Source organism: Heterocephalus glaber, unplaced genomic scaffold, assembly GCF_053883595.1.
Source record: "Heterocephalus glaber isolate CG9 unplaced genomic scaffold, H.glaber_assembly_v1.0 deba00000943, whole genome shotgun sequence".
NCBI classification, from domain to species: Eukaryota; Metazoa; Chordata; class Mammalia; order Rodentia; family Bathyergidae; genus Heterocephalus; species Heterocephalus glaber.
In genome coordinates this window covers 13,921,553-13,949,142 of record NW_028258175.1, presented here as the reverse complement: position 1 = coordinate 13,949,142, position 27,590 = coordinate 13,921,553, and the positions used below count along the sequence as shown (strand labels likewise).

The window sequence follows — 27,590 nt, the reverse complement described above, 5'->3', positions numbered from 1 at the left end:
TCCCAAGCCAGAGGGGAAGAGACAGAAGACTAAGTGGATTGCTTCGAGGTCACGTAGGTGATAGGTAGCAGTCAAGCCAGGGGCCATGGCTTTCTGCCTCCAAAACGGCGTGTGTGTGTGTGTGTGCGCGCGCGCATGTGCGTGTGATCTCTCTATGGCTCATTTGCCTCATCAAAAAGAAAAAAAGAAGAGGATCAGAAACAATTCTTCCTCATAGAGTGGTTAAAAGGACTGAATGAGCTGCACCTTAGTCATTTTGTGCACTTCAAAATAGCTGTTATTGTTATTATCATTAAAATTATTCCCCTGGTTTGTATAAAATATTTGCTTTCAGAAACTTCTGGCTCTAGCATACTTGCAAAAGTTTATTTTTTCTTGATTTTTTTATTCTGAAAATATATAAAAATAAATTAAGACAGGATTTCTGCCTTTCAAGGGCTGACAATCTGGTTATGGGGGTTGGACAGAGAAAGGGAAATAAAAAAATGTATTTACTTTGTGGACATATGTGAAGAGGAGCAGGGAAGAAAGTAGTGTTCTGTAGCCTGGGAGGGACATCTCAGATGGCCTGTGCTGTAACTTGAGATTATGAAAGATAGTGCTGAGGTTTTGCTCAGCAGCCAGAGAAGGGGTAGAGAGTTGTGAACAAAAAGAACAGCACATGCAAAGGCACTGGGGTATCCAAAGGCCTGGACCATGGCAGGATATTGCTTCAGAATAGACCAGGGGCTTGTTAGTAAATGGGGTGACATGGGCTGGGTAGGGGACAGTGCTAGATCATGGCAAGGCTTCTTGGGTAAGGAACACAGGCTTCCTCTGGAGATTTTATGAATCCTTGAAGATTTTTAAACAGAAAAGTGGCAGAGTCAGTGTTGTGCCGCAGAAGATGACATTTACCAATAACTCAGGAAATAACAGCTAGAATCAACAAATTGGGTTGCATCAAATCAAAAAGCTTCTGCACAGCAAAGCAACAATTAACAGAGGGAAGAGGCAATCTACAGAATGGGGGAAAATCTTTTCCAGGTGTTCTTCCGTTAGAGGATTAATAGCCAGAATATATAAAGAACCAAAAAAAATCAGTACCAAAAGAACAAGCATATTTTAAGAGAAAGATGGCAAGTCAAATGCATGGTTAGCTTGGGCTGCTACAAGAGAATACCACAGACTGAGTAGCTTAAGCAACAGATATTTACTTCTCGCAGTTCTACATGATGAGAAGTTTGTGATCAAGGTGCTGGACAATTGGGTTCGTGCCAGGGGCTCTCTTCCTGACTTGCACATGATTATTTTCTTGCTGAGTCCTTACTTGGTGCACAGAGAGCAAGGTCTCTGGTCTCTTTTCACAAGGGCAGTAATTCTGTCATGAGGACCACCCATGTGGTCTCCTCTAAATCTAGTCAGGGCTCCACCTCCAAACACCATCACTTTATCCAATACTGCAGTCAAAGTGTGCTGTGGACATGTATAAAATGCCACGGTGAAAAATGAAAAAATGTTTGCTGAGGGAATGATTAGGTGGCTACAACCACAATATAGTTGATATTTCCCAGGAGGAACAGGAATTAAGCAGGATGCAGAGGAAATAGTTTTAGGGAACATTAAGTACCTACCTCATAGATGACCAAATGATGAATCAAGAGAAGCTTGAAATTCAGAAACCAAAATCATACTGATCAAGAGAAAAAGAGTCACAGAATGGTGAAGAAGCATTTTCAGAACTGATGTTGACCTATAAAATTTATAGGTTAGGTGACCTTTTTCTTTAAAAGAAATGGCCAACATTTATTGAGTATTTGCTGTATGCGAGTCCCTGTGTCAAGGGCTTCACGGATATTTCTTCACTTAACATCCACAGCCCAATAAGAGGGAGATGCTATGTTAATTTTCTTTCCAGATACGAAGAACTAGAGATGAAGATCTGGAGGTGAACTGAGGCTTAGACTGTGAAGTACTTACTCAAGTTCCTGTAGCAGCTGTGCTGTGGATGTGGGGCTCAAACCTAGGTCTGGGTGACCTTGAGACAAGACCCTTCGTGACTCCTTGAAATGATCCAGGATGAGCTTATCAGGCCATGCAAAAGTTACTTGTCTGTAAGGCACTCGGGTCAGGAGATTGATGCTGTTTTGTAGGAGAATGAGAAATATAAGTTGCTGCACTAGCCCTATGATTCTTTGAGCTTTTGGAAGTATTTTTGTCATCAACCTCTCCTCATCTCTTGCAGTATAAAGTCGGTGACTTTTAGTTTGCCAGTCATTACCTGAAAGACTTTTCTTTGCTTGGATGAGCACTGAGATTAAGACTGAGTTAGTCCCAAAGCCTAGGAGGTGAAGAGATCCACCTAGTGATTTTGGATGAATGGATTAATTGAATGCCTTCAATGGTGGGGTAGGTCTACCAGGGTCTACAGCACTCCTGCTTTTTTGTTTTCTGAGCAGTGTGTTTCCCCCAATCTTGATTTCTTGTGGTGGAAAAAGCACCATATCGAGAGTCAGGAAGACACAACTTTGACTTTTAGCCCTGCTTCTTGCTAAATGCATGGGCTTGGGCAAATCTTAACCTCTCTGAACCTCAGTGTCCTATCTTAAAAATTAAGTGACTAGAATTGATCTTGACCTTATTGTGGATGTGAAATGGGATAACATATTTATGGTGCTCACTGCTGGGCCTGGTACTATGAAAGTACCCCACATACACGAGTCCCTTTTCCCAAAGGGAATGGATGATACAGGAAATAGATGGTAAACCTGCTAAATAATTTATAGCTGGCCATTTATTTCATTGCCCTTGGGATTTAGATATTTTCAGCCAAATAAGAGCTGATATTAAAATAGCTATTGTGTTTTATCACTGTGTTGCAAAAAAATCAGAAATCATCCTATTGATATGAACAGTTAACATGTTAATAAAAATAAAATAAGGTAAAAATAATTGTACCCCAGTACTCATGAACACAAATTGCTTATAAGAGCCCAACAAAAGAACGTCTTGTTCTTTAAGGTACAGAATCACCTGAGCTGCATTATACTTTCCGTGATGACCCCTTTCCCCTTGCCAAAAAGCATAAGTGGTAAAAAATGAGTAAAGGCAGGTTGATGTTCACAGCCACATCTTGATCCTGCCATTGAGCAGCACAATGCTGGGGGGGGTAATGTGAGTCTTGGAGACTTTTGACGTTGGTGTTCTCTCACAAGTTGACCTCCACGCAGCTCTAAAGCCCCAGGATGATCTGGTGGGAAGTTGTAGACTGCAGTAAGGACAAATCTTTGCAAAACAGCATGGGAAGAGTGGGTTTGATTTTGACAAGGAGCTAACTCTTCAGGACATTTTGTTGTGTAATCTCCGAGTGTCAGCATAGAATGTGTAGAAAGTGAAGGAGATCCTGAATTTAGAAACAATGTGTATCCCATTGTTAAAAATAAAATTCATAACTACTGAACCAGAGAAGAGAAATGCAGAGCCACTGCAACAGTGACTATACACAGTGACAAATGCCGACTGTATGCCAGATTTTTTCTAGGGTCCATACCAAGTCTGGAAGAGCATTCTCATATGAGGAGGGGCGGATGAGTAACAAATTCAATAAATTCAATTTAAATTAGCAGATGACAATTGCCAATGTGAAAATAAAGTAAGGAAAGAGGCTAGTGTGTGCAGGGCAGGGCAGGGCATAGACGTTATTTTCAGGAGGTAGTTGTGGAGGGTTTTGGTGAGCACACAACACTGAAGCAAGACATGCTGTGATATCTGAGAAGCGTATTATCAGCTAGAGAGAACCCTGAGGGGCCCAGCACTGCAGCAAAGTCCACTGTGTTTAAATAAGGGCAAAATGGCCAGTGGGGTGAGAAGGGCGCATTCTTTGGGGAAGAACAAAGTAAGGAGAAATAGAGCCAGGCATCCAACAATGCAAATGTTTCCCAGGACAGCCAGCTTGGTACTTGTCCCATCAAAGGGCTTATTGTCATTACCATCCTTCTTATTCTTAGCGCTCTTTCTCTACTCTAACAGTTTGCTAGGTATTTCAACGAGTGTGCTGTCTGCAGGATCTTCGCATTGTAAGGAACAACATTTTGAGGGAAACAGTGTGTCACTCACATTGCACGTGTAACAAATGAAGGCCCAGAGAGCTAAGTGACTTTCTAGAGGACTGCACACCTCAGTGACTTTTTTCTGTCATGCTATTCCTCTGTCATTTCCAAAACAACTTTTATTTGAGTTCCTCTTGTCAGCTGTTGCTCACAGCCTTTTAAGTAAGATCTTAAGTTCTAGTTAGTCCCCCTCACTGCTTTTGAGGCCTCATCTTCTCAGTGGGAGTGGAATGGAATGGTGAAGATACAGTGAATAGATACCATGTCCCAGTCTCCCCATTACGGACTCCTACTATGTCCTCCTCAAATTCCTATGTTGAAACCCAAACCCCACGGGAGGGAATTAAGTTTACCTGGGGGCATGAGAGTGGAGGTCATGAGAGGAAGCTCCCATGGTGGGATTAGTGTCCCTGAAAAGGACAAAGAGACTTGATCTCTCTCTCCCTCACCCTCCATGGAATGGGCCCTCGCCAGAACCTGACCATGCTGGTGCCCTGCTCTTGGATAGAGCTTCCAGAACCATGAGAAGGAAATCTCTATTTTTTCATCCACCAGTCTACAATTTTGTTATGGCAGCCCAAATGATGGTGGGATTTCCATTCACTTTGCACGTATTTCCTTCTCCAGTTGTGGCCACAGGACCTTGCCACTCCTCTCACATACTCAGTGGTTCTTGGTTGTGAAATCATCTTCCATTACTTCTCCTGTCAAGAGCATTTCCTTTTCCTTTTCTGCAAGTGTTGCTACATAGTTTTCTTATTTTTCTCCTGTCTCTCCTGGTAGGATGCGGAGGCAGGGTTAGCTTGGCAAGTGCTCCTTGCTGCACATGAAATCTTTCCTTCCCAGCTCTCCAAAAGCTGCTGTGGTATGAGCCTTTGGTCTCAGCCGTTACTGGGTTATTTTTCCAGAATTGTAGAAAATTGTACTTCTCTGCCCCCTGACATTAAGTTATGCCTTGGGAGCAGATATGATGCATGCTACTTCTGGGAGGAAGCACTGAATCACAGTTATGAGGTTCTCCAGAGCTTTCTTCCGTGACTGAGGGTAACTGGAAGCATCTGTTGAGATGGAGCCTCATGAGCCGGAAGCAGACTGGAGCCCCGAGCCACTGTGTACAGAACAGAAGGTCACTGCCTGTCCCAGAAAGCCTCCAGGAGCAAGAAAATAACTTTAGTTGTATCTTATGACTATGATTTGGGGATGTATTTGTTACTGCAGCATCACCTACCCATACTGACTTACTCTGTTCTTCCATCCAGGCTAGGTTGTAAGTTGGGCAACACCCTGGTTTGCTCAGCAGCACAGTGTGTGAGGTTTGTAGGCAGAAAGGCTGCTGACACATATGACCTTGCACAAGTTACCTTACCCATCTGTATTTTCTGGTTGGAAGCAACTTATGTCTCCCTTCTTGAGGGTTGTGGGAACTAAATGTAGTAACTCATGTAAAGCAGTGTGCAGAAGGTTTTAATGAGTGTTTGCCTTATTTTCTCCTTTCCAGAACTGTTATTCAAATTGCATTGCCCATTTTTCTTTTCTCCTGGGTTCCACCCCTTTCTCATCTGCCTGTGTTTCCTTACTGCCAGGATTTAGTGCCAAGAAACCAACTCCTTTGTCGCTTCCTCTGTCTTTTGAAAGATGAAATTGTTGGCAAGACAAGGCCAGGATTTATCAGATGAGACATCCGACAGATGTCCAGAGAGCAGTAGTCCCCACCACTGCTCGGAGCCGCCTCTGTGCCGTTCTGTGATCTGAATTAGGAAAACATGGTCTGCTTGATTGCTCCGTAATAGACTTTCACAACACTAGTACTTGTTTCCCTTTCTCCTACTTCTCCATTATATTTGTTTTCATTTTCAATTTTGATTCAATTCAATTAGATGCTTGTTTTGCCTCAGGCACTGGGCCGGGCCTAGGGGATGCAGTGGTGAATGAAGGCATAGCACCTGGTGAGGGAAACAGACATATCAGCCCAAGCAATCGAGGAGAACCCACACATCGTAATAGTTATAACAGTGTAGCCTGCTCCTGCTGCAGAGAGGACCAGGAGGCACTCATGGACTCCACTGGGGATTGAGTGGGAGAAGGGTGAAGATTTCTTCCAAGTGATTATATTTCAGCAGGGTTTCGATGGGTGAACAGGAGTTCACCAATTGAATGCTGGAGGAAGAGCATATGGGAAAAAGAGCAGCATTTGCAAAGGCGCAGTATTATGGGACAGTTCTGGGAAAAGAAGAGATTTTGTGTTTAACAGAAGGAATGAAGTGCAAAGAGGGAAGTAGTAGGAGATAGAGAAGGCTTTTCCAGGCAAGCCAAAGGAAAAGAGGACATATTCTTGAGTTCGTGGGTATTTATTGGAACTACTTCTCTTTGAGGTTTGCCCTTCATTGTTTTATACCAGCCCAGAGCTTCAGTTTATAAGATCATGTTGGTTAGCTGGGTGTGGTGTCTTACCCCTGTAATCCTAGCACTCTGGCAGGCTGAGGCAGGAGGATTGCAAGTTTGAACCCAGCCTCAGCAATGTATTGACTTAGGGAGACCCTGTCTCAAAATAAAAAGGGCTGGGCATGTACTTCAGAGAGAAGGCCTCGCATTCAAGCCCCAGTACCAACAACAAAAACAAAACAACAAACCAACCAGACTGTTTGTTGCCTTGCAGGATCATGACCTGCGGTGTTCATCCTTCCTGTGTTCGAATGGGGAAAGATCGCTGGGAATGTGCTGGGAACAAATGGAGGCTGGACAGAGGAGGGCTGTGGGCTCCAGGTGGATCACAGCTCATCAGCCCTGGGCTCTCAAGCAAGTGGCTCAAGGTCTCTGCGGCCTTCTCTGCAGAATGAGGGGCGTGTGCTGCTTTGCTGAGCATCTGTGAAGCTGGAAATGAACATGGGAAATGTCCAGCTCAGACCTCTGGGCGCCCCTCCCTCCCTCCTCCAGGGGAGAATCAGCCTGTTATTAGCCTTTGGGGTCACATTCAACTCACAGAGGTGGCTGGAAATTATTAAGACTGATGTTAAAAATTCAATCCTGTGTTTTTCCTCCTTTTTGGAGAATAGTATTTCATCCCTTTTGATGACAAACCTTTCAGTGTTCTCAAAGGAGAAAACCAAACTTATTTTTAAAAGAGAGAAACTTGAAACAGTGTGACATGTCTGTGTTATCAAACCTCAAAGGTGCTACCGTGAGATTGTTTTGGTAAACCCATCTACGTTTCTACTCCCCCCACGTCACTGTTAGAACACGCAGCTATTTTGACATCTCCATTGTGATATTTATTTTAAGCCCTCAGTCGAGTTTTAAATATCTCAGCAGTGAACTCTGGCCTTTGGGGAAGGCAAACTAATTATTTCCCAAGCCGCTGCATACAGCAAGCCCCCGGCATTCGTTTCCTGGCAGCTTAGAAGGGAAGTGAGAGGCTCGAGGCTTCTTAAGGAAGGGCTTGTGCATTCGGACGAGAGTGCAGGACCTCAGGGTCCAGAGCTGCGGTGGCTGTTGCACGTTAGAAGGAAGCCGTGGTGTCCCTGGGGACGGCTGGGAGCTGCTTCACCCCAGTGGTTCTGCAGCCAGTGCCAGGCAAACCGAAGCAGCGGTGACAAGCGGGATAAAGGTTTATTGTCACAGATGTCAGAGGCTGACTGAAAGGTCATACATTTCTGGTCATCTGCTAACTATAAAGTAGAGATTTTTAGTCTTTTTATATATAGATGTGGAAGCTGAGTCTTGGAGCTCAGCCTCTTGTCTAAAGTCACGGTGCTGGGCCATTGAGAGGTGTTTGCCTGACTTAGGTGTGTGATTTTAACCCCTGGGCTCTGGTGCCTTGGAGTCTTCATGCTGTGTGACCTGAGGCAGCACCCCTCACCTCTCTGAGCATCTCAGTTTCTTCTTTCTTCCAATGCAGAGGACAGTACCTCTCACCCACCCGCTAGCTGTGATGAACAGAGAGGCTTCTAGACACGGAAGTGCTTAGAGAACAATTCTCTGGGTTTTGTGTCAAGCTGTCTTCAGTGTTTTACTGTGAAAACATCCCAGTCTCTGCACGGCCCCCGACCTGCCTCTCAGCTTTCTGTCATAGATGGCACCACTGTCCCTTGGGCTACAACTCGGCCTCTCCGACCCCTTCACCTTTACCTGCTGCCCTGTCCTGGGCTTTTGTTTCCGCCTAGTCATCTCTTCCTGTTGACAGGGTCTCTGGCTCCTGGAGTTCTCGCTGATGGTTTCCTTTCTCAGAGAGAGTTTTCATGGCAGATGCAGGTGAGCTGTAGGGGTTTCGGGGTGCACCGAGAGAAGTCACTGAGGAGCCTGTGGGCTTAGGGGAGCATCTTGGAGTTGCTGGATCTGGAGGGTGAAGAGGATCAGGTAGGAGAGCGGAGAGGGAATGGGGCATTGTGGGCTTGTTTACAGGGGTGGGCTACACTGGGACCCGCAAGGGTTTGTGGGAGAGGAGTTGGCTGTGGGTGCCATGTCATAGATTGAATGATTTGTTTTCCCCCTTGCCTCCTCGATTAGATTCTTAGTCCTGGGACCACAGTGACAGCCCTTCAATTCCACACCCCTCTTTGTGCCCCACCGAGGGATAAGCACAGAGCCAGCCCACCACAGACTTGGGTCATGGACCTTAACACTGGCGTGCTGACAAGTTAGGTTTTGTTGGGTGAAATGGGCATGCAGTAATGCAGAAAGGCCAGAGGATCAGGAGGCAGACAGAGCTTCTGCAAAACACGGAGTATTCTCTGCAAGCCTCAATGTCTGCATCTGTGAGATGGGGGACTACCTACATCTGTCCCCAAACTGTGGAAGTGAAAGGAGATGTGATGGATGTGGAGTGTGAGTCACCTAGACGTGACACCTTTGAGCCCTTGTTGCTCTCACTGGGCATCCTGTATGTTGGTCCTACTGCTTCATGAAGTCATCGATGGCAGCCAGGGTCAGGCAAGTTAGCTACACGGAAGATTGCCCCCATTGGCTGCAGACCACAGCCACTGCCCTGGGTGAAGTCACCCCATCTGGTCCCAGTCCTGAAAGTAGGAGTTCACTCCCATGGCAGTTGAATAGGACATCTGGCTGCAGGACACGTGCTGTTTGTTCACACATGTGCCAGACAAGGCAGTAGAGTTCTTGCAGGCTTGCTACCTAGGAAGCTTCAGCTCAATTCAACTCCTTTTCTTCCACAGCCTTGGACCTTCCCCTGAGCCTTTGCCTGCTACAGTGTCTGCCTTACATGTGCAAGGGTCTTTGTTTTGCTTTTATTCAGAGCCTAGGACAATTCCAGGCACAGACTAGGGGCTCAACAATTTCATGGAAAGGAAAGTGCACAGACTCCTTTTAACCTCTCCCCACATTTGCTGTGAAGACGGAGTTGCTACATCGCATCCACTTTCTTCACTGGAGTGGCTCCTTCTTAGCATTACAATCTAGGCCCGGAAGGTAGGGTATAACAAGGGTAACTGGGAGTTCCTGCAGGGTGGTCTCATTTCCTCTTCGCTGTGTTTAGTCAGACTTGAGCTCTTGGCCCATGTTGGCCTTGTGGCTGCAAAGCCGACCCTGCTCTGTGATGACTGGCCTGCTTGTTCCCACTGTGTTTTCTACTCAATGACTCATCCACTTTGACGCTACTTCCCCAGGTGGACAGATTCCTCCCCTTCTAATAAAAGATCAATATAACATGACAGTTGGCTTTATCTACCATCCCAGCTTCAGAATCCCTGTCCTTCTCCTTGGAGAATGGGAGTCTCTATGTTATGAAACCAGGTCAGATATCCCAGGTGTCACCACGCATCTCTTGTGTAGGTGTGAAGCCTCCCCATTGGCCACTTCTTTCCCCCTTTACCTTTCATCTGCATTGTGATCGTCTTCAGACGCACAAGTACATCTGTAAAATAGGTCCATACTATTCTGTTAAAGTACTAGGGGTTGATCCCAGGGCCTTTGCCCTGAGCCACATCCTCAGCCCTTTTTAATTTAGTATTTTATTTTATTTTGAGACAGGGTCTTGGTAAGCCCCTAAGTTGTCCAGGGTGGACTTAAACTTGAAATCCTTCTACTTCAGCTTCCCAAAGTTCTGGGATTACAGGTCTGTCACCAAGCCCAGGTTATCTTTGCATTTTGAAAACTCACCTGGATGATGGTTTAAAAGACAACTGAAGACAGTAGCTATACTCTACTTGAGAACTCATTTTCATTTGATTTTCTCATTCAGGAAAATGTGACATTTTCTTGAAAGGGAGACTCCAGTTTAGGGTTGAATCAGTATTGTTAAGGGCAATTACTATATATTTCAGATAGACTCAGTGGACAGAGTCTGTCCATTAGCAGCTTTGCTGCTAATTACAACCTTTCCATCCCTCATTTTTAGTTGAGCTTCATTTTAAAATAGGAGATTGATGATCAAACACACGTTACGGACTAAACAATGACATCAGGAGAAATTGCTCTGATGGGTAAAGATCACTGTGATGGAGTTAATGGAATGGGGTTTCAGGAATGCCATATGGAATCTCCTGGCTTTCTGATTTCACTGAACAATCAATAAAGCCATGAATGGGAGAGAAAGATGTTGGTTACATTACTTTAAAACAGTCTGGCAAAAATATAATATCTTATTGATTAATTTCCCATCAAAGGCAAGGTCTGCGGATAAAAGAAAATTGACTGCTGAAAATTCTAAAAGAAAGTAAATGAGGGAGAATGTTTAAGTTTTTAAAGGGTAGAAAAGGTGTAATTGATGGACACAAACATGCAAATTATAAAAGTGCTGGAATTGAGATCTAAGTTGTTTTTGATCTGATTGGCTTACTTTCATTGACTCCAATACTTAAAAAGTGTGAAATTGACTCACTAGTTTTGGAAAACAAAGTCCATAACAAGATGTGGGTAGTACAAAAGGCAAAGACACATGAGAGTGGGAATCATTCCTGGATATTGGGTAGGGAAATTTTAGATGGTCACAAGCAATAGAAACCAATTCAAACGGGTTTCAATCAGTGGTTCTCAACTGGTGGTGATTCCCCCCCCAGGGAATGTTTGACAATGATGAGATATCTTGCTTGTCACAACTGGGCAGTGAGGATGGCTATCAACACCTAGTGAGTGGAAGCCAGGGATGATGCCAGCTGTCCTATGCACAGGACAATCCCCTTCTGCCAAAAAAGTGTCACTAGTGCTGAGGGTGAGGAACTCTGGTTTAAGACAAAACAAACTAACTAACAAACAAAAAACAAAGAAAAGCAAAAAATATAACCGAGCCACCATTGCAGAATTCAGGACAGTCAAGTTGGATGTAGGTGTTCATTGTGTCCTCAGAAGTGTCCTCTTCTCTCAGGGCCTTTGCTTTCCCTGTGAGCTTCATCTTGGGGGGGTTTCACCTCATGGTCACAAGATGGGCTTCAGCAGCTCAAAACTGCCACCAGTGACAAGGCAGCTTGTCTTCCTCATTGGTGCCCCAGGGACCCCAAGATTGACTCTCCTTTGACTGCACTTTGTCTGGTGACCATTCCAGAGGCTCTCTGAGTAGGGACTGGAAATGCTGACCCTGTGGATGTGGCATGTGGGTGCTCACTGCCAGATGCTGAGTGAGGTGCTGAGCTGGCTCCATCTCCACTCATGCAGAGGTGGACTGAGAGGGCAGGAAGCTGCTGTCCGGAAGAAAAGATGGGCTGCTGGGTCGGCAGTCAGAGAGAATAGATGCTGAGCAGCCAAACAATAGAAGTCTACTACGGGCATTTTTCTGTGGAAATCCAGAGGAGGGTTAGTATGGGTTCATGAGGACCTCTCCTCCATCATCTAAGATATTTAAAAAAATATTCCCTCCCTCCCTCCCTTCCTCTCCTTCCTTCCTTCCTTCTTTCTTTCTTTCCTCTTTTTTTTCTTTTTCTCTCCCTCCCTCCTCCTTCCTTCCTTCTTTTTCTCTCTCCCTTTTCCCTTCTCTCTCTCTGTCCTTCTATTCATGTTATATTACAATAAACTTACTTATTTATCTTTCTGTTCCCTGAAACTGTGAAGTCCTAAATGCAAAGATCATGTCTAATTCATCTTTGTGTCTCCAGTACCTCGCACAGAGTAGAATACCTAGTAGGTTAAAAATTAAAACTTTTTTCAGTTGAAGAATAAAAGAGAGTCAATTTGGTTTTATTAAACTATTGATCATTCACTAATCAAACGTATTGAGCAGCTGTTATGCATGCACATGACACTGCCCCAGAGACACAGCAGGAAACCAAGTGGGCACATGTGGAGTGTGACATCTGGTGGGGTGGCAGCCACTAGACAGGTGACTAAAGATGTGCATTGCATGCTGCAAATAGGAAGTTCTGAGAACAATGGGAACCACAGCAAAGGCCTCCCTCACTGCGAAGTGATTCCCAAAGGTGTGGAAAGTGAGGGAGATCTAGGTCTGCACAAACTGGGTGGAAGGGCTTTCCCTGCAGAAGGAGCACCCTTGGGATGGTGGAGGGGCACAGTCATGGTCCATTATGACCCCTTGGCAAGATGAGGTGTGTGTGAATCTGAGAGGCCCAAGTGATGGGAGCCGTTAGTGTAGTCCAGCCGTCGGTGGCCGGGGGGGTGCAGTGTGATGCTGCTGCTGGGTATAGGCGGCGAGGGTTTCTGAGAAGAGGGGCAGGTGAGGAAGAACAGTTTGGCTTCCCAGGAGTGATGCAGGTGGACACGAAAGAGGAGGAAGGCGTGCTGCTGCTGGCCTCCTCTCCTACACCCGTCCGTCCTCTAATGCGCAGGAACCGGTGAAGGGTGAACACCACTGGCTTTCATGGAGGAGAGCCTGTGATGCAGAAAGGCAGACAAGCATTGCCTCCAGCGTTATTTTTGTGAATTGTTAATTGCTGAACACATCCGGATTCCAACCTCAGGGAAAAGGTCACCCAGATAATAGCCTGCCATTGCATAACCAAGGTAATTCTCACCCCACCCCCTCTCCCTCAGCACGCTCAGCCACACGGTATTCTCCTGGCATCTCAAACAGCAGCCTCCACATGTGCCACTTCCTTTCCCAGATTTGCTTTTGTCACCCACTTTCTACCTGGTTAACTTTTATGTATCTTTCAGGTCTTAGCATAGACATTCCTTCTTCAGGTGATTTTCCTGGCTCCCTAAACATAATCAGTTTCATCTTACTTATTTAGGCTCCTGGTACCCTGTTCTCGTCTCTTAGTTTTTATCGGAATTTGTAATCTTACAAGTTTTGTACAATTATCCTTCCTAGACTGTTAACTGTTTCAAGAATCATATCTGTTAATAAATGGTGGTTAGGTGCCTAATAAATTGTAGTTAAAGCAATAAAAAATGCAATTATCTAGAAGGAGGCCTCTATGAAACTTTTGTTTACGAAGAGTCAAACCTTAAGGTACTGTTTAAAATGATCTCGTCTTTCTGTGGAGATAAGAGATGTTTTAAACAGGAACAACTCAGATATTTGGTAAGGTTGCTAGATTGAAGATGCCCAAATATACCTCACAGACAAGTTAGGAAGATCCATCTTCTTTTTTTTCTTCTTTTAGGATGGTTTGTAGGACTACCTGAAGCAAAATTTTGGAAAAGAGAAAGGAAACCAGTATTTATTGAGAACCTACTAATGGCCAGGCTCTGGGTAAGGCACTTTATAAACACAATCTCATCTACTTTTCTTGCTGATCCTGTAATACATGGGTGATACGCTTTGGATATTGGTTCCTGCAACTTCCATACCAGTTACATCGACTGTGTCCTTCCATACCACAGAAGCTGGGAAGCTAAAAACTCTATTTCCCAGACACCCTTGCAACCAGGATTCTGGGTATGATTCAGGTTCTGCCAATCAGGTGCTGTCTTATGAGTTTTCTGGTTTTTGGTTTTATATCTTGAGACAGAGTCTTGCTAAATTGCCCAAGCTGACCTTCAATTTAAAATCCTCTTGCCCCAGCATCCCGAGTAGCTTGGATTATGGGTGTGTGCCACTGTGCCTAGCTTCTGTGAGTCTTAAATCCAGAATGGAGTGAGGAGGGGAGAAAGGCATAATGAGACTCATTACCTCTGTGGATCATTGTAGTCTAGCTGGGTCAGCAGCCATTTTCTTCCTGACATGGTGACATCTTGGAGCAGTGGTGGCCATTTACCCCATCATAACAGAGTCAGGGTGACTTAGGGAGCTATGGAGTTATTCTTAAAATGTCTGACTCTTAGAGCCTTTCCAGTGGCTTTCTAAGTTACTTTATACTTGGTAATAATTCCTTTCAGCTTAAAACATCTGGAGTGGTTTCTGTTGTCTGCAACTGAACACGAGTACAGTAGGTTTCATGTACCCCCTTTTCTCATATAATAGATGAGGATCCAAGGTCTAAGGATCAGAGAGTTGAAATGATTTGACTCAGGTTTCACAGCAGGTAAGTAATGGAGAGTCTGAAATTAGAACTGACTTCTGCGTTTGTGTCTTTATCCACTCTGTTCTGCCTTCTAGGTCCCTTTTCTCCCTTTGTTCTAATCTTTTCACCACAGAAGGTTTTATTTCAGATAAATGAAATCTGACAGTCAAATTAAGCCCAAGGCCTTAGGGATTTGATGTAACCCTTCCTGGACATCTCTTTTAGAGGACCATAGTGAAGGGGTGAAGGCTGAGTAATGCAAGACACGAACCCCAGGTCCTGTAATACCTACAGTAGGAAGAGCTTAAGGGGTTGGGGAGAAAGAACGGAGAAAACAACTTGGGTCTTCATCTCATATTGTCCTGGCCTGATTTCCTGTGCTAATCTTCCCACTTTGGTGAGAGCAGCTTGCCTCGGGTGTGAGCCTCCTAGTTTTGGATCCATGCTTATAAGCCTTTTGGAGTGTACTCCCCTTCTGCCCTGGTCCCGGGGCTCTCCTGTCAGAGTGCAGACATGCCAGCTAATTCCGTTCTATAGATTTGCTTGGCTTTATTAGGAATAATGGTATCGAGGGCATTTTTCTTTATAGAGATTATAATTAGTAATTGTTTTGAAGGGCAATCGCTGTTAAACTACTTATTTTTTCTTTTCCTGGAGGACAGGACAATTTCCAAGACTGATTTATTTCACAATTGAAATTCCATGTCTCCCGGAGGTAGATTTTTATAACAATTGGTGGAAGTCAAATTCTCTCTTTTTATTTTTTTTTCCCCGTTATACATTCAGACAGACACACAAAAAAAACATTTCTGGGAAGGGAAGTGGAAAAACAAAACCTCCGCGGAATGTTCGACAGCTTCTATAGACAGTTTCCTGGCTCTCTAGCTAATAGGATAGATGATAAATGCTCCTGAGATACCATTTCAGTCAATTAATTAGTTAATGTTTAAAGATGGAAAGTGTCATGTAGATAGAGAACATTATGACTCTCTTAATAAAAAAGACAAAGTAAGAAAAAACAGAGAGAAAGGGATAGTTTAAGTTTTGCCTTGGAGTAGTAATTTCTCTCTTTGATTCTTAGAGCCAGTCACAGAACTGCAGGCACCTTCACATTCATAGGTCACCTCCATAAAGTTTTTTTTCTGGTTGGAAGCTTTCAGTACAGTGAATATGGTGAGATAATGGATTATTTTCTTTTAAGTGAATCAGGGTAGTGTCTTAGTCCATCTGGACTGCTACAACAAAATGCCATGAGGTAGGTGGCTTTATAAACAACAGAAATGTATTTCTCACAGTTGTGTAGGCTGGGAAACCGAAGATCACAGTGTTGGGAGAGTTGGTGTCTGCTAAGTGCCCACTTCCTGGTTGATGGCCGACTTTTCATTACATCATATGGTGAGAATGTCTCCCAGGGTCTTTTTTGTGAGGACCTTAGTCCTATTCATGAGGGCTCCACCCTTAGGATGAAATTAGTATCTCCCAAAGGCTCCACGTCTGAATACTATCACCTTGAGGGTGAAGATTTCAACCTGTGAATTCTGGGGGACACAGAATGTCTATTCAGACCATTCATAGGTAGGGACTTTCAGAACTGGGCCTGTTGTTTGGGGCTTAGAGACTGAGTTGGAGTAATTCCTTCAATCTGTTGTGTTCAGGACTAACTGGGAGATGGGCGTGTCGTATACAGTCCTTCCTCTGGGTAGCTCAAAAAGTAGAATCCTTTATTGTAAAGCCTTTGAGCTGAAGATGGGGAAGTAAAGTCAAGTTTAGGAAGCCCGGGTGAATAATAACTGAGAGGAAGGTGGGAATATAAGCATCGGTGTTAACAAAAGGCGTGGTTCCCAGAAAGATGGCTACTAGAGGGGCACCCCGGGTCCAGTCCTCGCAGTGTTGAAGCGCCACTTCCATGGTCGGTGTGTGGTTGCTTTGATGAGATTTGGGATGGGGGCAGTCAAACCTCATTAAATATAAGGTCCATCAATTCCATCCTCTCCAACCACCCTAGACAGACAGAGGCCCGTGTCATCCCCTGTACTGCTTGGACCTCTTCTACCTATTGAAAGGATCCCAAAGAAATAGGTATATCAGAGACACACAGAAATGATGCTTCCTAAAATTCTATTCTATCCTAATCATTGGCAAAATGGCAGTGCTTGATTTGGAAGACATATTCCTGGTATGACATGCTCACAGTTGTGGGCTAATATAAGACTTTTCCTTGTCACAGCTGCTCAGACATTTCTCATTAACAGGAGTTAGAAAACAATTGATGAAGGCATAATCTCTTGTCTTCCCACACAGTATCTCATAGTGATGGAGAACACAGATGATGGAGCTACACTCTCAGTGGTCAGAAGCCTGGCTCTGCCACCTGCCAGCTATGCAAACAGGGAATTTTTTTATCCACTCAGAATCTCAACTTCCTTATCTGCCAATCGGGATAATAGCAGTTTTTGTCTTGGAGAAACTTTTTATTAGAGAAAAAGTTATTTATTCATTCATTGCAGCAATATTTATTGAGTTTCTATTACATGGCAGGCATAGACTGGCCTGTTGGTCTCACGAGGCAGACAGTGACTGAGCAAGTTGGTATAAATAATGGTGTGCTATGCAGAAAATATAAAAATAAAGAAACATGATAGAGAATGGCTGGGCATGGGAAGTGGGGAACTAGCTAGGGAGACATTTCTGAATTGATATTGAATTGAGAGCTGGGAGATGGCAAAGAATGAGCCATATGAGTGTCTAGGAAAGAGCATTCTTGGCAGAGGGAATGGCAAGGGCATAGACTGTGAGGTAGGAGGAGCTTAGCATAGTCTGGATTGTGGAAAGTGCTGGTATGCATGAAGCATCAGAAGGAAGTGGGAGCATGACCAAAAACAGAGTAAAAATAGTAGCCAGGGGCTTGATTGTGTAGGGTCTCATAGGCTGTGATCAAGAGTTAAAAAATGAAATACGCTCTTCATACAGTGCCTGGCACAGAATCAGTGCTCAGTGATCTAATATTTACTTCTTTGCCTTTTTTCCCCTGTAAAATATGGTTGAAACGTGTCAAGGTATGGAATTACCATTATGGCCACTTCTTCATCTCTGAGGAGTACAAACGAGAAAGTTTTGTGTTTTCTCACCAGTGGTGGTGAACCCATGGCATGGATGTTGTTTATTTTTCTTTTAAGACAATAGATGTTAATGTATGAGGATTTTTTCCCGAAACAAAAACCTCAGTATTCAGGTTTAATTGCAGTGTCAGTACTTTGCCATAAATAAATGGGTTTTGGGTTGTAGTTTGGGCACTGGTCTCTAAAAGGTTGGTCATCACTGCCCTAGAGCATGGCAAAGTACCAAGTAGGACCTTCATGAGTCTCAGAGGGGAAAGAGGATGCAAAACGCTTTGAAAACTGTGAGGACCCATTGATCAGACAGAATATGAAATATTCATTTAATAAGGTGGAATTAGGACTCTGTGAGCGTCTCTGTTACATTAGTAAGATAAGATACAATTTATTTGAGCTTGACTTCAAGAATCCGGAACTTTCAGATAACCAGAACACGTCCTCCCAATAATTTGCTGCTAGGGAAAGGGCAAAGATAAGGGATATGAGTGGTATGGCATACTTTTTAAAATTAAAAATTCCACATGGCAAAGATCTCTGTCCATTCAGCCTAACTTTAACACTGTCTTCTGGTGTAGAATATGTAATTCTTAGTTCTGCAAGATGCTCATCTCTTCCACGGAGATTCTGTTCCTTTAGGGGAATTTGTTGATAATAGGCAGCAGCATGGGCTAACCTGCACCTTCTTTTTCTCAAGTCATAAGGGAGCGAGTACATGGAATTTTTGGTTTTATTCCTGTGCTATCCAGGATGTAAAAAACCAAACAAACAAATTCAGAAACCCACCAATGTGCACCGAGTCCTGGTTAATCAAGTTTATGCTGTGGTTGGCAGAGAAAAGCTGAGCAGATTTCTTCCGAGTGTGATACAAAGAAGGGATAGATTTTGTTGTAATTTTGTCATTAGCACCCAAAGAAGAAATCACATCAATCAGAGCTAATTTTCCTGGGCTTCCCAGAGGGACGTGAAAGGAAGGGTGAACTCCCCGTTGCTCTGAAGTGGCAGCGAGTGACCATCCAACAGCTGAATGGAACAGATGGGAGGCAGTGGAAATGTGAAATGGATACACACCCTGGTGATGGAAAAGAAGGAGATGGTTAGAAAATGATGTAGGGGGTACATCAAGTGGAGGTCTTGCAGAGTACTGAAGTCCTGCCTTACCCTTGATACAGTATCTGCAGAAGGATAGAGTACAGGGGAAAAAGTTGGTCACAGTTTCATGGAAGAAACAATTAATAAATGAGTTACCTCAATAAAATTTATTAAGGCTATACTAGGTACCAGGTGTTATGTTGAGGTGAGGCATAAGGAAATATATCTGATTTTTCTCTCTCAAAGCTCTGCCCTCAAGCTGATGAGTAAGGAGACAAATGCAGACAGAAAGGGGCCGATGATGAAATTCCTGGTGACAAGGTCTATGACAAAGGGGACAAGTGGGCTCTGGCCTGGGGACTCAAATAGTTTTCTGGAAGAAATGTCTGGGATGTAACATTTTCTAATGACAGAAACATTACACGTTATCTTAAGTTGTAAATCTTATGTTAGTTAATCTGTTACTACATACTAAGTCACCCCAAAATGTAGCAGCTTTAAAAACACACATTTATTATCTTGCTGTTACTGTGAGTCAGCAGTCTGGCAGTGAGTGAGCGAAGGCCCGTTTCATGGTTTCATAATCAGGTATTGGCCCAAGGCCCGCAATCTCATCTGAAGACCCATCTGGGAAATATCCATTTCCAAGCTCAGTCTGTAGTTGGGAGCACTGAGTTCTTCTCTGACTGTTGGCCAGAGCCCAGTTTTGTGTCCTTGCCGTGTGGCTCTCTTCCATACGTTGCTTTGCACTATCAAAGGTGAATTTGTAGAATCAGCTAGCAAGGTGGAAGTCACAATCTTTGCTAACCTACCTATGAAGTACTACCTGTCGCCTTTACATTTAGAAGCAAGTCACAGGGTGAGGAGTGTGCAAAAGTCCATGATCACAGGAGGTGGGGGGATCTTTGGAAGCCATGTTAGAAGCTATCACAGGTCCCAGAAACAGACCCTGAAATGAGGACTCATTTTAAACCAGTGTATTAGGAATCATGTCTCTGGCAAGCATCAGCAACTGTGTGATCATAAGCAGAGTTCTGGAGAGGAGGACTTTGGCTCAATCATTGCAGGGCAGATCTGGGGACAGCATATTATGGAGTAATCTCCATCAGGGAGAAAGGGAGCTGCAGCATTTATACTTGTGCACCTGTCGGTCATTGGCTAAGGGCTGTCCTCCCCGAGGACACAGATTCCCAGGGATATGTGGCCCTCCATTCATGTGGAGAAAGTGAATTCCAGGAGCCTGAGGCTGTGAGAGTGAAAATGGGAACTGGTGGGCAGGGACAGTGTGGAGGGATCCGGGTGTGGGAGACAGGGATAGTACCTGCTACTCGTGTTCATTGTAAAAACTGTGACCATTGGGAAAAGTGTAAAGAGATGGATAGTTCTTCCTGAGTAACTGCAGTTAGACTCAAGTCTTAAAGGTTGAGTAGGAGCGAATCCAGGAAATGCAGTGGAGAGGAGGGGTTGAAGCAGAGGATACATCAGGGAGGGATTTATGGAGGGGAGTGAACACAGCCCATCCCAGTAAATCTAAGTGGTTAAAAACAGTAAAGTCTAAGTAACACATAGAATGGAGATCCATGGGCCACAGATGGGATTTTTCTGGACTGCATAGTGTTTAACTATTTTTGAGCCAACATTGAAAACGGGTGATCCTCTCCAACAATCTGAATTTCTGATTCCTTTGGAAATTTGGAATAGCTTGCAATTCTGAGTCTGTATTCTTGCTGGGAAAGGGGCTGACCAAGTGACACGATTCACCTCTTGAGTTGGGGCTTGTGCTCTTGGTTTTACATCGATCCTCCCAGGAGTCCACAGAAACCTTTGAGGTTTTGGCCCTGGTCTGAATGTGTCAGGGATGATGGAAGGCGAGGGTGACAAGAGCTACCTCATCGGGGGCCTCAGAAGTACTGAAGACTGAAGAGTGTGTTGTAGGGCAATGTGGAGCCACTGAAGATTTTAAGAAGCAGTATGACAATTGTGAGATTTGTGTTTTAGGAAGTCCATGCCTCTTGACCCCACTGATTTCACCAAATCAGCTGTTACCTAGCTCAAACTTTTGAAATGGACTTCAGATGTTCAGCATAGGTTAATTATAATCCTTTCTCTAAGAATGGATCTCTTGTACTTTAGTGTAACTGATTAAATATTTATTAATCTTACAAATACCTTGGATTTCATTCAACCAGGAACTATAACATTGACCACAACTTACCTTTATTCCTGTCTGATATTGTAGTGGGGTTCTGTTGTATTCATTTGCTCAGCAACCACTCTCCATTATAGAAACCTGATAAAGCTCGCTTGATCTTAGAAGTCACATGGTGGAACTGTTTTTGAAGAATCTTTCTATCCAGTGATGGAAAAGTCACGAGTTCATCAGCTGCCAATTCTAGCTATTAGAGAGTTGGGGCAGCCTGTAACATCTACTCAAGAATCTAGCGGTACTGTCTGTTAACTTCCTTCTGTTACCTGGAATCTGGTAAATGTAGCCTTCATTCAACCTGTCTTGAGTATTGAGTACCTGCCTCATGTAAGTCTCTGTCAAGAATACAAATGTGGTTAAGATAAGGTTTTTCTTCTCCAGCAGAGTTTATGGTTACATAGAGAAGATAAGACAAACACATAAATAATTATAATACAACGTCAAGAGTGCTGTGTACTATAAGAGAGAAACAAGAAAAGTGTTATTGGAATTCAGAGAGAGAGAGAGAGAGACAGAGACAGAGACAGAGGTTTCAGCAGAAGGGTTTGGAAGCATTTCATGGCAGCTGTAGCATTTGATTTGGATTGTGCCTTGATGAATTGGCAGTGATGGTTTTGCAGCCTGGAGAGATGAGGCAGGATGGCGCTGTCCAGGCAGAGGGAATAACATGGGTGAAGGCTTGGAGGTGACGTAGAGAGTCGGGACTTCCAGGGACGTGGTTATGGGCCCAGATTCCCACCTGCTGGGAGTCTCAAGGTAGAAGTCAAGGGTTGAGGTGATCACAAGTGAACCGGGGCCATGGCCTTTTGCAGCCTAAATTGTTCACCTACTGGTATCCCTCCTGCTTTTTCAGCTGTGCTAATTCCATCTCATCCATCTTGTACTCCAGAAAGCCTTTGGCTTTAATGTCTCCCTGAGTAGTCTCAGGCCTCTCTGGGCTTGTCTTCATCACAGGCCTTAGTTCTGTCCTGCCGTGGATCTTTTATGACTGTGTGTTTATGTCTTGGGCTCCTCCATAAGACCACGAACAGCTGAGGGCTGGAATGATGACTTCCACAGCACCCTATCTTCAGCACATAGCACAGTGCACGCGCATAGCAGGTGTTCAATGTGTAGTTGCTAAGTGAGTGAACAGCATTTTGGTCCTATTGAGATGTCTTTGCCCTTCATTATCTTGCTCAGAGAATGTGTATTTAGTCTCATCTAGCTTGCCCTCAGCCTTCATTCAAGGTCTTGCCTTTATTGTATTAGTGTATGTTTTCATTTTAGGGACTCAGATTCCAGCTCCCGTACTGGTCCATCCTACAAAGAGACCATTTGGATAAATTCCATTTATTCAGCCAAACTGCTTTGCTTTGAGCCCGATGCACTACCCCATGGGGATTTTTAAAATCCAACAGTTATTTATTCAGTTCCCACTACATGCAGGAGCATAGGATGAGGGGCAGTGCCATGATGTGCCTGGAGTGATGCAAGCTGGCTCACAGTCCTGAATCTCATCAGACAAAGCAGCTCAAGGAAGTGGCAAGTTCTCTCGGAGGGGAGAAGTCTGACATGTCACCAGATTAATTCATTCCATGTCACCATTAGATGAGTGTTTGGGTCCATCAAGCACATCCTGATAGCCTCTACTTCTTGTGATGATCATTGGGAATTTTTCTGAGCTCTTTCAGGGGGAATGAGAGATTGTAATTCTGAAGTGGAACAGAAAGAAATGTAATTGGATCAATGGGTTGTTAATGATGCTATTGAACAGCTTTCTGCTGGAGCAGTGTTGCGGATGGAGCTGGCCACAGAGAACATGGTCACAGACATGTGAGGGTTCAACTTTGACACAAATCCTGTGCAGATTGTAGACTGGTTTTCATACAGAGAATCTCATACCACTAATTGTAACCCTTCCAGGCTGAGAAGGTGTTTTAATGGTGTCAGGACAGGCCTGCCAGGCATTTGGCCCTGTGTCTGGGATGGAAAGAAAGGTTCACAGGGATGTTTGTGCTTCATAGGGTAGTTGCGAGTATCAGCTGACCTCATGTGTGCTGTTGATGGGCAGCAATGGGAAGCAAAATGAGCAGTCTTTCATGTAAGAATGACTGAGCAGAGGGCATCACTGAAGGCTGGTGTACGTATGCCCAGCATGGAGAGTGAGGTGGACGCTAGGCACTTGGCGGGCTTTTGACAAGACACTGTGGGATGAGAAAAGTTATACAGAGAACAATGGGTAGACGATGATCGCATTTCTACAAATGAGACAATGAGTATTTACACTCAAATATGTCTTTATGTCTGTGGAGAATGGCGTGAGGATGGAGAAGACATGGAAGGTCACAGAATGGAGGGTTAATACAGGTTTTCTCATGGGAATGGGGACAGCCAGGAGAGTTGGCAACAAGGGTAGGACTGAGAGTAGATGGGGCCACTGCTTTAGTTACTTTTCCTTATCGGGGACACAGTTAATACCAACACCCACAGTTTAAAAGGAGGAGAGAGTTATTTTGGCTCAGTTTTAGCCCATGGTCAGCTGGTTCCAAGGTAGAAATGCAGTGGTGGAAGAGCCCCCCGGGTAAAGGACAGCTGCCCAACTCATGGCAGCCAACAGGCAGAGAAAGAAAGGAGCCAAGGAGGGAGATACATTCTCCAAAACCTGCCTCTTCTGAACAGGCCCCCCGTCCTGACAGCACATTCCACCCTGAATTCTTCAGTGGATTCATCCACAGACAACTGTAGTGCTCCTGTGATCTGATCATCTTCCAGAAGCCCCTCCTCTGAATGTGTTTGCCTTTTGGGGGACATTATAGATCTAAACCATAACAGCAACTGAAAAAAACTTGATAAGGAGGAAAGTTTGCATCCTCTCTCTCTCTCTTTCTCTGTCTGTCTCTCTCTCCATGCATTTGGTCACTTTTATGTATTTATGTAAAACTTACATATACATAAATATATATAAGGCTTAATAATTGGGAAAACAATAAACAAAGGCATCAAGTGGAGTTATTTTATTCACATTAACATGCACCATTGGTGGGATACTCTGTGGGATGCACTGAATTTGGCATGAGTGACAGTGATAAGACCCAAACCCTATTCTATAGGAAGTATTTTGTAATCTATCAAAGAATAACACAAACTAGAGTAATTTTTAATCTTGGATATACCTTAAGAGTCACTGCTAGAGGACAAAGCTTTAAAAACATCCTGATGCCAGAGCAGGGCTCCATCTCAGACTAATTAAATCAGAATCTAGAGCCTGGGTATCTGAATTTTAAAAAGAAAAAGGAAAACAAACAAAGAAACAAAACCATCCTCTAATGTGGGGGTTGAGAACCATTGTTTTAGAACCTAAATTCTGATACCTTAAGGCATATTACCTTATTAGTCCAAAACATCTGATAATAAATTTAGGCTAGCCTTTTACAAAGAAGAAATTATTTTAGAAAATGCTAAAGCAGTTATGGCTGTGAGAAAGTGGGGCATGAACATTTTTATAGAACTATCATTCGTTTTTAAAATTTTTTTTTATTTTTTAATTAATTTTATTGCTACATTTTATTGGTCCACTTTAGGTATACAATTCGTTTACATTTATCATTGGGTGTTTGTACCTGTACATGACTTATCTTAGTTCTTATTTTTTCCCCATTACCTGTGCACCCTTTACACCCTCCACCCTTCCCTATTTACATAGATTTCATTTCCATTTTTCTTTCTTTTCTCATAGTTTTTCCTTTCCCTCTTTTCCTGTCCTCTTCCCCTCCCTTCACTATCATTCTGAGCCATCTGAGTTAAAGGGATTTCAGGGAGGACGGTAAAGGACAACTAAGCTGGGAGCGGTGTGATACCATGACCCTCCCTCACCTCTGCTGAAGGTCACTCCTTTGACTTGCAGGCATTTAGATAAAAGCAGCCTGTTTTAGGCCTGCTTTTCCTGCTTGGCTGAAGCAGTGTGATTCTGCAACTAATCTGGGGGGCTTTTACTTATCTGAGATGTTGGCACTTCCTAATGAATTGTTTTCCCACTTAAAAATACACAAGCATGTCATTTAAGGAAACTCAACAGGTGAAGCCCAGTAATTAAGGATCTCTGAAGGAAGAACTGAAAACAGCAGCTGGATGTTTTCTAACAGGGCCATTAATCAGCCCCACCTGCACAGGGAAAGCAAGCCGGAAATCCCCATGATGCAATCCCAGAGGACTAGCCTAGTGTCCCCCTTGGGATTATCTCTGTCCCACATTGCAGAGCTGTGGTGAGGAGTACCAGGGACCCAGGATGCCAATTAAAGTCCTGCTCACATAAACTACCAGACCACCTAGGCATTCACTTTTTAAGGAGGCATACATTCCCAGTGTTTGTGTGTGTACTGCTGGCACTTGAGAGTGAGTGGCACCTTAAATTTTGTACTCTTTGGGGACAGACTTTGAATCTTCAGTTTTTGCTTTTTAGCTCAGTGATTTGGGGCTGCTGATAGCCTCTGAGTCTGTTTTTTCATCTGTTGAAATTGATGAAAAAAGTCACTTCTGTGTCTCTTAAGTATCTCTATTTGCCTATATCTATTTTTGCCTACATATATCCATCCATCCATCCATCTTTGTAGGGAGCTTGCCGGGTTACACTGTAGAATGGCTTAAATTATAGAAAAACTGACAACTTGGATCAAATCAATTAATATCAGAGAGTTTCTGCAGCTCTGCAGGCTTCTTGTTCTCACTGAGCATCTGTCTTTGAGGCAAGGGAAGTCTGTGATGAACGCAAAGGCAATTCTTCAGCTAAACCAAGCCCAGGTCCTGCCACGTCTGAGAGCCATCATTAGGGAGCAAAAATTCTTTCATGCCTAACACTTTGAAAAATGGAAACTGCACACATTAGAGAATTTCTCCTTTTAATCTGCGATCCTTTGGCACCAGGGGGCCTGGAGGGTCATTGCAGTAGGGTGAGAATCATTCCATCTTTATTTTATCCTTGAGGGAATTGGTGAGTTGTTTTCTGCCCCTCTGTACTTTGGGATCTTCTCTATTTTTAAATGTTGCTGAGGGATTTTTGGTGACTTTTGGTTGTCACACAGGCCAAGGTGAGAGAAAAATACATTCAGTGAGCTGGAGTTGTTTTAACACAGGGAAGGGAGGGATTATCTGCTCTGTCTGCCCGTTATCAGGAGCTAGAATCAACCTCATGGGGCTGAGGAGGAGGCAGATTTTCCTTGTGTTCATAGTCCTGAGAGCAGAGTCGCAAACAGAATGCACATGGTTCTGTCTTCTCACACCATTGTTTTATTTAATTCATACAGTATTGATGAGCTGAATTTTACCTTTTCTTTGGACTCCACACTCATGGCATGTCAGTATTGGTCTCAATATGAGGAAAGCCCCAATATAAGAAAAAAGCTAACAGCAGGCATGAGGATATGCTGTGTATTATGGCTTATAAACCTTCTGGGATCATAGGTGGGGCTTTTTGGAGGTGGCTGAATCTAGCTTGCGTGATGCTGGGTTTAGGGGTGCTCCACCTTGGGTATGGGAAACAAATCAAAAGGCGTGTAGCCTGGATAGGATAAGAGAGGCAGGCAGGCTTGCTGCTGCTGCTTCTGCTGTTGTTATTGCTCGCTGCTTGTTGTTTTCTGCCTGCCCTACTTTGCCATGAACTGTTTTTCCTCCTTGATGCCAGTCTGCCGTGCCACCCGGCCTTGAAGCCAGCCGACTATGGACTGAACCCTACAAACTGTGAGCAGAAATAAACCTTTCCTCTTTTAACTTTGGGTGTTAGGTATTTTGTCTCAGCAATGAGAAAAGTAACAAAGATGCTATGGTTTGGATAAGTGTTCCCCAAAGGCTTGCATGTTAAAGGCTTTGTCTCTAGCCTGTGGTGTTATTGGGAGGGGGTAGAATGTTTGAAAGGTGGGGCTTGAGAGGGGAAGTTAGGTCCTTGGGGACGTGCTTTTGAAGGAGATATTGCGACTCCAGCCCCTCCCCCTCTCTCTTTACTTTCTGCACACCATGACTAAAGCACCCTCCTCTGCCATGTGCTCCTATCCTGATGTCCTGTGCCACCGTGGGTCCAAACAACAGGACCAACCAACCATTGACTGAAACCTCTGAAACCATTAGCCCCCAAAAAACTTTTCCTCCTCATAAATTAATTCTTTCAGGTATTTTGACACAGTGGCAGAAAACTAACAGAAGTTGCTGTATTAGTCAGTGTTCACTAGAGGAACATATTTAATATATTTATTAATATTGTTAATATGTAATTTGTTAATATATATGTATATGCCTAGAACTCACTGCAGAGTCCCATGTGAGTCTGTGTTAGGAAGCCAAAGAAAGGGTCTGTGTTGCGAGGCTGGAGAGTCTGAGCTGGAAGCCTGGAGACTGATGTCCAAAGGTGATGGTGGAGACTGGAGCTCCTTCAAAGAAGGAAAAATAAGACTGCCTTGTTCTTTCCCTTTTTATTCCATCCAGGCTACAAGTCTATTGGTTGGTGGCACTCACACACGGGGTGGGTCTTCCATCTTCAGTAAGTCCATCATCCACACTCAGAACTGGGCTAACATTCAAGTTGACACCACTGTTAACTATCACAGTTGCCATCTTTAGAAAGGCTTGTTTTAGACTTGACCCATGACTGGCATCTGGGAACTTGGCTCCCATGTCATTCCTTCATAGGAACAAGACTCTTTAGTCTACAGGGACCGCCGAATATCTGGTTCCTTTCCAGGAGCTTGGACTTTCAATAGTTGAGTATAGTTATTGT

At 44.0% G+C, this 27,590-nt stretch overlaps 1 long non-coding RNA gene across 2 annotated transcripts in view; it reads left to right on the top strand.

Moving 5' to 3' along the window:
- The window catches only part of LOC147828680 (uncharacterized), a 208,398-nt gene that overhangs the window by 153,581 nt on the left and 27,227 nt on the right, over nucleotides 1-27,590 (top strand). For both annotated transcript variants that reach the window (XR_015450499.1, XR_015450498.1), the window contains exon 3: nucleotides 13,595-27,590. This exon is cut by the window's right edge and continues 27,227 nt beyond it. This is a non-coding gene — a long non-coding RNA (uncharacterized LOC147828680). The remainder of the gene's footprint in view (nucleotides 1-13,594) is intronic.